The 13,839-nt window shown below is 42.1% G+C and overlaps 1 long non-coding RNA gene across 3 annotated transcripts in view; it reads right to left on the bottom strand.

Annotated features, from left to right (window-relative positions):
* Window positions 1–1,002: 1,002 nt before the first annotated feature.
* The window catches only part of LOC111262931 (uncharacterized), a 61,129-nt gene continuing 48,292 nt past the window's right edge, over window positions 1,003–13,839 (bottom strand). For all 3 annotated transcript variants that reach the window (XR_002681930.2, XR_002681927.2, XR_002681928.2), the window contains 2 exons: window positions 3,049–3,485; window positions 1,003–2,033 (listed from right to left, as the gene is read on the bottom strand). This is a non-coding gene — a long non-coding RNA (uncharacterized LOC111262931). The remainder of the gene's footprint in view (window positions 2,034–3,048; window positions 3,486–13,839) is intronic.

Here is a 13,839-nt window from a genome sequence, read left to right as displayed (position 1 = left end):
GATTTCGATAACTAGAATCTACGTAACAGACCGTGGACATGCATTGCAACAGTCCGAATAAAGCTTTTAGAAATAGCAGGCCGTTATATCTGTCTAACGATCAGGCGCTAATGGTGGCAACAGTACTCGTGGACAGCAATCTGAGTTGCACGAAAGAGAACAACGGAAAAATTTCGTTACGAGCATGTATCGGTAGAAGATCGATACTGACTGGACAATAACAATTTTACTAGGGAAAAATTTCGTGAAATCTTTGAAAATCGGGGAACGTAGCTTGCTATATCATATGCATGTAACAAAGAGCCGTGTCACCTAGGCCCAACTGAACAGTCTCTGCTATTGTGGCAGACCCATTAATCGGATGAATCTTGATCAATTATGTCTATTGATAGACACTGAACCACAAGCTGTGTCGTGTTGTTTAACATAACAAACCGAAAGGTGCTTAATGCAGCAAGATATAGAGTCCTCAGGAGTTGCATCCGGATTATAGTATCTGACATCCAGTATAAAGGAACGATCATCACTGAATAGCCCATAGGAGTAAAGCTTCTAAAGCTTCAGTTGAATTAATTGCAAGTGAAGAAAAATAATAGTGATATACACGCCATAGGTGTCGTGCATTTAGCTGAATCTTGTGAGACTGTTACGTAGACAAAAGCTATCTTCGGATAATGCCATATTTCAGGCCGATATTCTTTAAACAACACCAAACCAATGGGAAGTGCTCAAAATAAACAAGTAGGCCACTACAAATTTATAAAAAATTGGATGTGTCACTTCTTCTTTTCCAATAGGTTTCTTTAAAATCTCTTAAATGAGGCAGCAAATATTACCATTGTCGGTATTGATGCAGATTAGTATATCTACCTTACAAGCGAACTTCGAGGTCGTTGATAACACATCTAAATAAGTTGACGAAACAAACAACGTTTCTTGCATAATATAATAATATAGCAATAACTGATAATATAGAAATTAACTACTTAATTAAACAATAAGTTTCAGTATATGCCCAACTTAGCGATTGTATTTTTTTTTCTATATCAATGAGTTTATTTCAGTTTCAAGGGAATTCAAATTCTACTTGACATTTAATCAGGCTTCAAAACGTTACTTTGGTGTTCGTGTGGCTGATCACTGTGATAGGACCTATTTGGTACGAAGCAATTTCCGGCTAAGGTACTGTGCTGGCCTTACATACCTTGCGCGTCGTATGATATCTGACATGTCTGGCGCCTGCTCTGGATGGCTAATACGCATCTGTTTAAACGTGTTGTCATAAAAACCGTTACCATGTGATCGTTGCTGGTTGAAACTTCGACGCTGGCGAATGCTTACTACGCTGCCTGATAGGCCTGTCGGAGAAACGTTTCTATCCTTTCTACTAAGGGCAAATCCATAAGCTATATCGAATAAGTGATTCCGACTGTTTGTTCGTACAATAAAAAGAGGCATATGCGCTAAAGGAAATCATACATTTATAATGTTGTAGGATCCGAACGACACGTTTGATTAGGGATGATCATGTTGTTGTCATACTTAATAAGATACCATAATTTACGACACTTGGAGCAGCTCCGCCACATATAGCAAGAGCGTAAACGTGTTTTATGCCGTCTCTTTCGATTTCTTCTATGCTACCGTCATCGATCTTATTTGCAGAATCACAAGGTAACTCGACTCTTCGGCTTCAGACCTAAATTTAGAGGACCTCGCTGTCGCTCGACCTGCCGCTACCGCCCCCGCCTGTCGAAACAAAATAAGATCTTAGTCGTATTTTAATTAAGTTTAATATAACCGCACCGTTGACTAATAATGGCGTATTCAATGGTCGCAGCATCAGCACGCAACCGTTTGCCGTCGCCGTCGCCATCGTCATCGTTATAATGCTTCGTGTAACACGCACAAATGATTTTCATCGTCAAGCGATAGGGCGTCGATGGATAGATATGAGGCTTCTATTACGAGCGAAATAAGACCTGAAGCGCTAGGAGGTCACCGGCTCGCTTGAAAGATCCTGGCAGCAAGACCTGCACAACGCAGAAACACAGGCGAACGTTTAAAGGCGCACGAACACGATGGCAAATTGATAAAGGTGACACTGTTCGAGTGATCGGCATATTATGGTGTTACATAGAATGCTAGCAGCCAAAAACAACCCACATGCAGATATAAAGCTAATTTGCTATTTCGCACAAACTCTGTAGCGCCCTATGTATAGCATATAGACATGTAGACCTGTTACAACGCGACTTAATGTCGACCATCCTGTTTATACGATGCGACTTTTAAGTTCTGAACATACAACTGAGTTGTTGGAGCAATAGAATTGGAATGATGTCTGTATAGAGGAATCGAGTCTCTATCCATTGTAGTCATAGTAGCTGGCATTTTGCAGAATCTCGTAAGCTATACAGTAAGTTGCTAACAAACTATTATCTTATCTCTGCGTTTTAATAAATGCCGACACAGTAAATAGCCATCGCGATGCATAGAAAAACTTCTCAAAATATGATTATTGTTGGGGCAAAGACTTGAAACTCTTAGCTGCACCAGCAGCAAACGATGCCTGGTATCGTTTCGTTGCTGTTTCATTAGCTCAGGCTCTCTCTGCATAAAATATATCGTCTCCTTAAGGCATTTCTATAATCTCCCCCTTCTTTATATACATATATATATATGGGTATATACATATATATATATATATACATAGGCATAGCAGTACATTTTAATGATCATTGTGAGTAGGGCTACCTAAAGGAGTACAACAGAGAATTTTATCGTGACCAAGTGAAGGAATTCATGCACTTGGCAAAGTCCTCAAAGTCTACCGAAAGACTTTATTTAAAACTGATTGTCATTCATGACTGGCAGAGATGAGTTCTCTTCTTTCTGTTCAAACAGAACATATGAATCGCAGTTACAATAGCAGAAGATTCGGGGAGTAGTTTTGGTTTCAGGGGTTAAGGCACAGGTGCTTAGCAAGCTTTTGCGGTCCGCTTATTATTCGTGCAAAAGTCTCAAGATAAACAAGAGAGCCCTTACTCGTTTTCTCCCGTTTTGGCCCAGAAGTGGTCTCGATCCAAGTGAAGCCGCTCGAAAAGTAGCTTCCCTTATACTCTTGACTAGTACGTATTTGCTGAGTCTGTTTTCTGCCTTCGAGCGCAGTGATTTGTATGCCAGTAGGTCTGTATGCAGCCAAGGGTACGCTCCAATGGGATGAAAATTTTTCAGGGATGAGGCAAGCTCGGCGAGAGGCCTTGAGGTAATCAGATGTTGTTGGGCTATCTGTTGCCGCGCTCTTAGCTCTATCTTGCCTTCGGACGGCTCTGTTTCGGAGACGATGTACGAAGCAACGAATGCATCACGGTGTCGTTTTGAACAGTGGAAACTTTATTTTCCCGCTTTCCCTCTTCCTTGAGTTCGCTCGCTCTAGGGACCCCGTTCATCCTGATGAGGTTATAGCGCCATGGATCTGCTACCTATTCCAAAAGAAAAAGATAGAGTACGCGTTACGGCAATAATCCACAAAGACAAAACGCAGAAGATACGGTTCATGCAACAGCAAGCGGGTGCTGATGGATACACAGTCCCTTACTAGCAGCCAGCGTCCGACAAATAGTCGTTCGCCGAAACACCGACACAATGAAGAACTAGTGCTCGTGGGAATAGGGTAGTCTAATAACTGTGATGTATTGATCAGCAATAAAAAAAAATGACCCAGTTGAAATTTCCTCGGTGATTTTAGAAATCGATACAAATCCCGCCCACGATTGTGTCTTGCACCATCTAGTTGAAGGTATCACATCATATTAGAAATTAATCGAGAAATAACTTTGCATATAAATGCGAGAATTGCTAAAAGGAGGAATACTATATTACCTTAAATTAGTAACTTATCCCCATAACCGTGCACGTAATGTATGTATTTGCTTTAGCGTTATTCGACCCAATGTCTACCCTATGCATGGAAAGACTAATGCTCACTTTTCAAAACTTCCAGGTTACGATGAGAGGTCAAGCGAGATGGTAGCAGGCGCAGAAAGCAGACAGTACATTTAACTCAAGCCGTAACCTTACCTAGCGCTAACATTATGATTAATGTGTTTAGTAAGTGCCGGTCGTCTACCTGCATTTCGAGTTGTGAGCAATGTAACGGCCCGGATTCATTTTGGGCTTAACTCAGACGTATGCTCAAATACACTAAGACGTGCAGAGTTGAAAGTAACAAAATTTAAAGAAGGAAATCGAGCAAGCGCGAGCCCGTGCCATGTTTGCCGGGAACCGGTGGCAACAGCGATGCCTCCGCCGCCGCCATATGCTTCCACAGCAATAGGGGTGGATACGACTGCGGTTTTACCCCCTAACGCGTCCCCCGAAGCGGAAACTTGCTGTTTCGGTCCTTCACAACTCAGAAATGAGCCTCTTAACCTACGGAAAAAGATGCGTACGTGTGCTCGTATTTTTGTCGACCTGATTCCCAAAAAGCGTCCACTAGTAGGGCAGGAAAGGTTCTTTCTTGCTTTGTGCGCCCGGTCTAGAAGAAGCTTACATAGACCAACTTCTTATCGGCCGCTTTCGGTGAAGATCTTCGTGGCGCGTGCGCCTCCGATCGCCCGCGTCGTTTCCAAACCGCGTAGCAATGCTTGCTTCGAACATGTAGCGTGAACATACGCAGACCTAGATTCTGGTTTCGTGTTCGCCCACTTTTTCGGTTTTTTTCTTTCTTAATCACGATTTTTTATTCTGTTCCTGCCTGTTCACGTGAACAGTAGTAGGCCCCGGAGCATGAGTAACACTCAACGACGATCGAAAAGCCACCCACATTCTAGGTTCCACCAACGACTGTACCTCTGTGCAGGGAGTCGAATTATTAATATACGTAGTAGCGCTACAAATCTGAATTTTTATCTGATGGATATCGTGGTCTAAGCATCCACGCGTGCAGTTCTCGTTGGTCAGAGTCTTGCGGTCGAACGTGAACCGATCAAAAGCTGTAAGACTGCATTTACACAACATAATATCTTTACGGATTTTAGGTGGTTCGCTACACCTACCTCGCACGACTTGACGCTGATTAACAATTGCACAACAAGGATCTCTTGTCTTTTACTACGTTAGGCAAATAACGCACTCAGCTGTAGAGATTCTGCAAGAAAAAAAACACCTCGTGCGCATTAGCTACAAGGATATGTTATCATGTTTACATCTTGTAATGTACCGTATATCAGCTGGTTCGTATATAGGCTATTAGCTACCTATCAACCCTAAAAATATTTACGTTCTTACCGTTACCTTTTCGATAGAGTCAATTAGTTCCACGAAGAACTCTTTCGCGACGTGCAATATTAAGATATAATCATTATCTTAAGGTTGTTACATTAATGGCAATCAAAGTCCAAAAACTAAGGGTGGTCGCTCCAACATCCATCTGTTTTATTCTACTAGGTAATAGACTCTTGCAGAAACTTAGGCCCTTTCTTTAGAGGCGTTCTTCTCAGAGTCGTATTCAATTATATGTATCCCACAACACTGTAAATAGAATACGTATGTATACTCTATATGTTCTTTCTTTTTATGATATAATTTATATAAGCGCATAACATGAATGTTGCAGGCCTAAGGCTCACGCTGACCGAACATTCCAAGAAGCAGCGTCGCAGAGCAGGCCGTGATTGAATTATTGCTGCCGTTGGTGATTACAGTTGTTGTAGTTGACAGGGTTGGACGGCTACATATTGTCTTCCTGAGTAACACGGATGGCCTTTGTATTTCGTTTTCTACTGATTCGCTTTTCTATAGTCTTTCATTTTTTAGTGCTTATTTGCGCGCATCACCATATGAACATAGTCATGCCAGTCTGTGGACGAATGGCAGTTTTGCATAGTCTGTCTTACTGGTTCGTCTCCTGGTTCTTCTCGTTTCGGAGGTTTGACCTGTTGTATAAGACAGGGTATAATAGCAGGGCTAGAGCTCTTTGACTGGAAGAAGCCGCGGTCTACAATGTGATAAAGATGTCACTGCTGAGGATGTGAATTTATTGCGGTTGCCACCGCCGCTACCATTGCCCGCGAGGACAAACAAGGAGGTCGAAGGAGAATAAGCTGCTTGGCGTTTGGTTAAAAGAGCCTCCGCATAGAGGCGTTGGGCATGGTTCTTGGACGATAGGAAAAAGTCATAGTCATGCCCGAAGCCGGTTAACGAATACTCCGGTGCCGACAATAGCGTCGTATAAAAGGCGGATTCACTAGCATTAGCCAGTTTACTCGGCCCCGCAAGCTACTACTTCCAGGTTGTGTACAGTCATTGCATGCCATCGTCGTTCACTGCGGATCCTGCCCATACTGCACTGACATCAGTTCCTTCAAAGAATAAGAAAATCTCCGCGAGCCTGATTTCCTATAGAAGTCGATATCAACGGCATACCGACGACCTTACGCTGAAGTCGACGCCACCGTCAGTGATAAGGTGCGTCACCTAGAGCAGGCAGCGGGTTTTGTAATGTGTTGGTGCACGTTTCCCTTAAGTATAACCTCCTACTCTTAAACGCTGTTACAAACGCTGCTGTTAGCGATGTGGTGCGGTGCTCGACAAAATCGGGCTTGGGACTGCTTCAGCCGATGCATTACCTCATTATGCGTAGGCAGAACGCCAGCATCGAGTAGAGTACAAAATATGACTTAACGCTTGAGCTCCGTACTGCCTTTAAGCGAATTTGAGCTGTGGCAGCTCAAAAAAACGCTTGAACAAGACAGGGGAGGAGGGCATGTCGAACCCTACCGTCGGGGTTAGCGGATGAAACCTACGGCTGCCGTTGTTCGTTTGGGACGAGAATGCTAGCAGAACGTTGGTGTCGTGTCAGCCCTGCAGCAAGTCAAGTGCTAAGCTTCCTACTACCACAGCAGCCATCTGAGAAGGAGAAAGGGGACGAAGAAAGAGAAATTGCAGTCCACGCTTTGCGCGTTCCAACGGGTACAGCGGCGACCACACGTGGCCACGGGAAGGCTTGCCGACACCGCGTTGTTCGCCAGCTCATATCGAACGAGCCTTCGGGCTCCTCGACGTGAGCTTTTCTTTGCTCCTGGATGCCTGTATCGTGTTTCCGTTTTCTGTTTGTATTTTTCTCACTGTCCCACTTTTGCGAGGCGGAATGACGCGCCACTTTCAAGCAAAGAGAGACGAAGACGATTTATGGGGACTATGGTCGCCTTGCTGCTGCCTGACGCGTTCCTGCGCCGGGGATGCCAGTGGCTTGTATTCGTGGTAGTCGACGTTCTCGCGAGGTAATGCTTGTTCATGGAAAAGGTTGCACAGGGTTGAAGCTGAGATAGCTTGAAGTAACAGCAACCGAACGCTCGTTCGAGCGACACTCACATCAGCCCCCTGCTCTTCACGCGAATCAGAACTCGAGCGCGGAATAGTGTGGGCAATTTCTTGTAAAATAATGTAATGAGATAATAACGACAAATGAGTAAAATGGCTAATAAAGAGGAGAAACGAAGCGAAGAAGACTAGGATAATGTTGTTTGTCCCTAAACTGTATCCATACTGAAGCCAAGATTTCAAATATTGACAAAATATAGTAACAAGTTAAAAAAACGTGAAGGAAATATTCTGTTTTGAAACAAATTATAAAGTCTAAATAATGCAAATAATAGGCTAACTGTCACAATTGTTAAACCAGCTAAAACTGAAAAAATGAATCAAAGCTTTGCGCGGAGAGATTGTGATAGGCTTTAACAAAGCGGAACTAAATACGTTTATTGCATATGCCATCTTGTATATTATAATTGTTACCCATGTTATGAAATACAGATAACTTAGCGTGTTCCTGTAACGTGACGAAATTGTTTGGCAATATAGAGCATAAACGATGACTCGCTTGAATGATAAGCCACTGCTTATATGAGGGTTAGATCATCCCTGTTCGCTTGAATGGAACTTAAAGGTACCGGACTTTCTCTGTTTCATTTGGTATATGCATTCGATATGCATAGATAACTTTAATCTACCTAAATTACCTAGTGATACATTGAAAGTTTTCAGTGATGAAATGTTCATTTTTACAAAATTAGTTAGGCCAAATGAATGAAGGTCTGAGGTAAGTAAGTGATGCAGAGCATTTTAAGGTACTTCTTTCGATACTGGTTAAGGCATATTTTTTTGTTACGATTATAGCGAAGGAGAGCCTGTGCTTTACGATATACGTGTGTATTTTTTGATCTAGGCTTTACTGTGGGCACTAACTGTTCAACATAATTGCGATATAGATAGCATGTATGTGATTTTACTTATATCAATAACGACTTGAAATCACTGCACAACTTGATTTAAGATTATGGACAATTTATTTTACCCTTTTTTTCTACTCTTATTTCGCGTCTGTATATATATATATATATATATACACTCATAGGATAGGAGTGTAATATATTTATAACACGCTAATGATCCCCGTTTTTTTTAATCTCAGATATGCAAACAACCTTAATCGGGATACAAAATACGCCAACCGTAAAAGTATAAAGATAGAAATACCTTCTTTCTAGACCCTCTCTAGGCCGACCAAATATGAGGCGCTAAAAAGGAGTTTATAAGAAAATTAAGAAAGAATTAAAACGAACTCATTACAGCCCTTTTCAAGCACAGCCCTTGGGCAAATCTTTACAGAAACTCGCAAGGTGGGCATCAGCAAGTAGGGAGGTGTCATAGACCCTTAACTTTAGGCATTACCACTAATCATACGCCGAGTTGCGCCCAGCATATTGTGCGTGGAATGTGTGCAACCTTCGGTAATTTCACGCTCCATTTGGCCTTTCCTTGCCGTTTGCTTCGTTCATTCATGCGTTCTTCTCTACCTGCTTCACTCATGGACCCTCTTCACCGACAGTCGGAAGGACATGGAAGCCACTTAGTTATTTAAGCCGTCTAAAGTTGCCGTCTCTTTTCCCGAAGCGCCTGAATTACGGCGCATTTCGTTTCTTTCTACACTTCTACTTGATCCTGGCCAAAAACATGGAACTGAATTTAGATATCTGGGATCGGAACTGGCTCTTGTCTCGCGATGCTTATGCATCAGCTCCAGAATAGGCACGTAAGTACCGAATGCGTACGTTGTTCATTCAAGATGCAAGTGTAGTTTCCGTCACTCAGCTCTTCTTTCTTTTGATTTTTTCTGTGCGTATTTTTTACGATTTACATTCATACTTCATGGTTGCCTGTGAGTCACACTCATGACCAATCGGTGGGATTCTCTATTTCTTATCAGTATCTTCAATATCTGTAAAGCCTCACCGCTTTAAACCTCTGACACACTCTCTGCGTTAGATGGTTCTGTTGCCATTGCCGTAGCCGTCGTCAATGCCAAAAGACGAACGGCTATATCTCTGAGGCGACGTTCTACAAAATTCTTCTGTTTAAGTGGTTCAACGCTGCTTTGCGCAGATGCGAAGAGAATGCTATTTTGTTGTCTTCTTGCCGCTTCTGTTCTTTTTTACTATGGGCTGCGTCTGGCAGTCTGGACGCACCAAGATGGGTCAAAGCTTGTGTCTCGCCAGTCTGCGGTACGGGTGCGAAGGTCAGCTATTGGAGAAAAAAGAGTAACAACAGCGGGAAAGGCTGCAGACCAGTTCTAGTTACAACGACAGTTAGAGCAGATGCCGCAGTACTCAGCCACCACAGTCGCGAGAAAAATAAGCGCCTAGACAAGACGGGCGAGGAAGATATGAGGGCAGCAAATACGGAAAAGGAGGTCAGGAAAAGACGATACGGAAAAGGAGGTATAAGACAACAAGTTGCCGTCATCAACAGTCGAGTCAGCCGATCCTGTTCGCGTGGCGGGACATGTTATTTGTAAGGAACGGTAGAGATGCAGGTCATCAGACTAGCAAGCAGCATTGGCTGAATAGCTGGTCCGGACAACTAATCGCTAACGATGCCATCTCCTACATCTGCTTCCGTACTCCTGCTCTCATCAGAGCGGAAACAAATGACCGATAACGTTTGCTACCAAGGTGAGCTGGGGTTAGGCAGCTGGCAGACAGCTAGCAGAAAAGTCAATTCGATTGTGTTGTCATGCCTGTTGTTCAACTTACCCTGACGGCTACATAGAGGCATGGGCCAATCTACACCAGAGCACAGCTGTGGTTGCTAACATGGCCGGCTCATTGGCCAAAACTGTTGGTAGTGCTGGTGGGACATTCGATGTTGCCCTGGTTAGGGCAACCGCCATGAAAATATCTCGTGTGACAGCTGGGTGGTAAGTCACATAAGTGTAAGGGTGCTTAGTTGGTTGTCAGTGCCCATCATTCGCGTTTCCTTAGCCTATCCATTTTTGGTGCGCTTTCCATTGACACTTTTGCAGGTATTTATTAAAGTCCGTTAAAGGCGGATTAGCTTGTTTAGTAAAAGACACTTGATCAAATATGGGTCGCTTCTAAAAAACATTTTGTTGGCATGACTAAGCTCATGTTTATGAGACATAAGATGTTAGATAGATTGACAATTGTTTTAATAGAAACACGCATTTGGTTATCCATAACAGTTTGTCGATCATTGTGAGATTGAATCCTCACTGTTCATTGCTAATATAGAGTAGTATTGCTGATAAATCAAAGCTTCAACATTTTATCTCGGCCGTATCAGCGAGGCTCGATGGAACGACGCTTGGTGGAGGATCGTCGGCTTAACTTCGCTTAATTTGATACCACTATTTATGCAATCGGCAAGCAGCTAGGTGAAGCAGCTGATAAGAGCCATTTAACTAGACAGCGAGCCCATCAAGTGTTACCGCTAAAGGACTTCAAACGTGATTGGATTATTTTTCTCCTATGCCTCAACTTCCAGACGTGAACTCGGAATGCAATCATTAATAGTTTTAACTAATGTACAATACCTTTTAAAATAGGTTTCCCTACCAGTGGATTTCTATACTGGAAGTATATCTCTCTGTATGACTGCTTGCAAGCTAATTGCTCTGCAAAAACCCACTCGCAGGAGACCAATATGTCTTATTAATTGCGCATTTAATTGGTGTGCATCGGTACAAGCCTGTAGCTACTCGGACGAAAACATATTAACGGAAACGGGTCAAGAAAAATTACTGCTATTTAATGGTGGCCCAAATTTGTTTTGTCAATTCCTAAGGGCACCCCATACTCGCATTTTATAATTTTCTGTAATAGCGTCTAAAACCTGATTCGAGAGGCTTACATTGGTTGATCATCTATCGTGGTTTTTTATAAGATCAAATTGTACCTTTTCAAAATTTGTGAAAACATTTTCCTAGCTGCATTGCCTATTTCGTGCTAAAAATGTTGATTTGCCTACACTAGAATGGAGTATAATCCATTGCTTACTGGTACTATTTGCAAAAATATCCCATAGTGTAAAGAGTCTTAACTCGAACATTGATGCTATCCTATCAAACATTATTTGGAATAAATACTTTGCACCAGATCATCCCGGTCGACTTGATGGCATTTGGGATGGTGTGTAAACCTCTCGCTCGAGCTGACCACCTTTGTATCACTAGTTCATTTAAGGGAATATTCAAAAGGCGAAGACGCACCTCACTTTGAAATCAGCGAACCCTATGTCGACGGACTCCTATGGCTCATCACTGGGCACGCTATTCACACTATTTCAAGTACAAGGTTATATGGAGGCAGCGAGAGAGACAGCGCTAATTGTTTAGAAGAAGAAAAAAGCTTAGATTGAGCAGAATGTGTTCGTAACAAAAAAAAAGTCGAAAATAACCAGAGCGCGGTCAGGGGCTGGTCGAATAACCGGAGTCGCGGTGGGGGTATGATAAGGATTGTACCTGCAAAGAGAAAGGAAGCTATCACAACTAGAAAGCCATAAGAGAATAAACGTTAATCCGAGACCCTGCAGTTTCCCTTATTTGGACTAGCAGTTCAAATGCTTGTTGATTACACTGACTACCGTACTGTTTATAAGATGTATAGTCGTTTTATAAACAGGATGAATTTGTGCTACGGCCTTTAGTTTTTTTTTCCTAGACAACATAGATGGGTAAAATAAGCGTAGAGCCTCGACGATGAAGAAATAATTATTTGGATCGGATCATAATTATCTGTTTGGTGTATAAGTGCATTACTGAAAGAGAGACAAGATTTAAGCAGGGCATATGCAAGGATAGTACACAGGAGATCATCCAGCCCTTAAAAATCTTATGACGAAATGATTCATAGACGACCTTCGAGTAGCTGATGAGAGAACTGGAGAACCTTCATGCAAACCTAGTATATTTCAACGGCGGCAAGCTCGGCATCGGTATGAAAACAAGTCTACAATTGACAGCAGTCACAAGACGTAATTACGTTTCGCAAACCTGACTAATATATCTCCGAACCGGTTTAGCTTTTCTACAGGAAAAAAAAAAGCTTTTTCAAGGAGTCTGGATTGCTTTATACATGTTACTCTAGTTTTAATGTCCGATCGTCACTAGAACACAAACGGATATTTTTGATGACAGAATTCTACGTATAGGTGTGATTGGAAAGTATTAAATATTCTTAGAAAGGCCTATGGTGCAAGCTTTCAGATCTGTGTGTTCCTGTCGTAAAGGGCATGTATGAATCAGCCATGATTATACGTTGTGTAACGTTGGGTAGTTAGTTTGATTTTCATACAAATCCATTAGTTATCTACTAATTGGCGCATTTTCTGTTTAATTTCAGACGACGGTGATGAGGTTTCCCTTATGTATGCTAAATTTGAGGTAAGCTGTTGTCAAAGTGCGTAATTATGTAGCTCTCTCCAGCAGTCTCCTAGGCAAGCAGTCACTTCTCACTTAGACGAAACGTATACAGTTACCAACCCCCAAGTTCTCTAGTAAACAAATAATTTATTGAGATACAGCCCAGCCTCATTGTGAACGAAAAACATAAAATTTCTCTAGTGAATTGAAGCAGATATTAAATACCTTATCACCCGGTCTAGTAGTCAGTTGAATTGGACTGATGAACTGCGTCGTAGGATAAAATTCTGATATTCGCCGTTTCTTCTAGCAACAAATAGTAGCATTGGCAGCTTGTCCTCTTAATTATAGTAATCCCTATAAGCCTTCCGGGTAACTTTACAACATGATTGGAAATATAACGAATAATATAATAAATAATAACTGGAAAATATCCCTACGTCATGCGCAAACTAAACTTGAAGGAACATATATATACTCTTTCCACCGAGCACGCTCATATAGAGTCGCTAAGTCAGATCCAAAAGTGACCTTTATTATTTGATACAAACTGTACTGTCTTTTTAAATGAGGATCTCCGATTTTCCAATCGTTTCAATTGCTTTGCACGTGTGCAGCAAAATTATAGGCATCAGTGATCCTAATAATAATATCGGATATGTCGGGATGTCTAACACAGGCCAAACATTTGACTGCGGAATAATTACGGAGTTGGCGATCCGCGTTGTGACGAACGACTTGTTTCGCTATCCCTAAGAATATACTCATGCGTTTACTTCATCTATATGGCATGGATGAAGTGGAAATAATGGGTTTAGATATGCCTCAAAAGCCTTGTCACTGCTAAGACTGTTGCTGCTGTTCTAGAAACAATTCCGTTGACTAGTGTCGACGTACGACGTTGGTGTGCACGCCTTCAGTACAATTTTCTAAAACGGAAAGTGATTCCAAACGATAAAGCCTGATTTTGTTGATTTTATATAACAATCAGTTTTAAGTTAGCAAAGCTTTATTAGGAACTGTGCGAAATTGATCATGGCCGACAGTTTCAAAAACGAATCTTACTACACGTAAGTGGACGTGGTCTTCACTTAGCTCGATGTCGATGTCTATTG

This window comes from Varroa jacobsoni, unplaced genomic scaffold (genome assembly GCF_002532875.2).
Source record: "Varroa jacobsoni isolate VJ856 unplaced genomic scaffold, vjacob_1.0 scaffold_714, whole genome shotgun sequence".
Taxonomy (NCBI): domain Eukaryota; kingdom Metazoa; phylum Arthropoda; class Arachnida; order Mesostigmata; family Varroidae; genus Varroa; species Varroa jacobsoni.
Note: the sequence above shows the minus strand (reverse complement) of the source record. Positions and strands in the feature narration are given on the sequence as shown.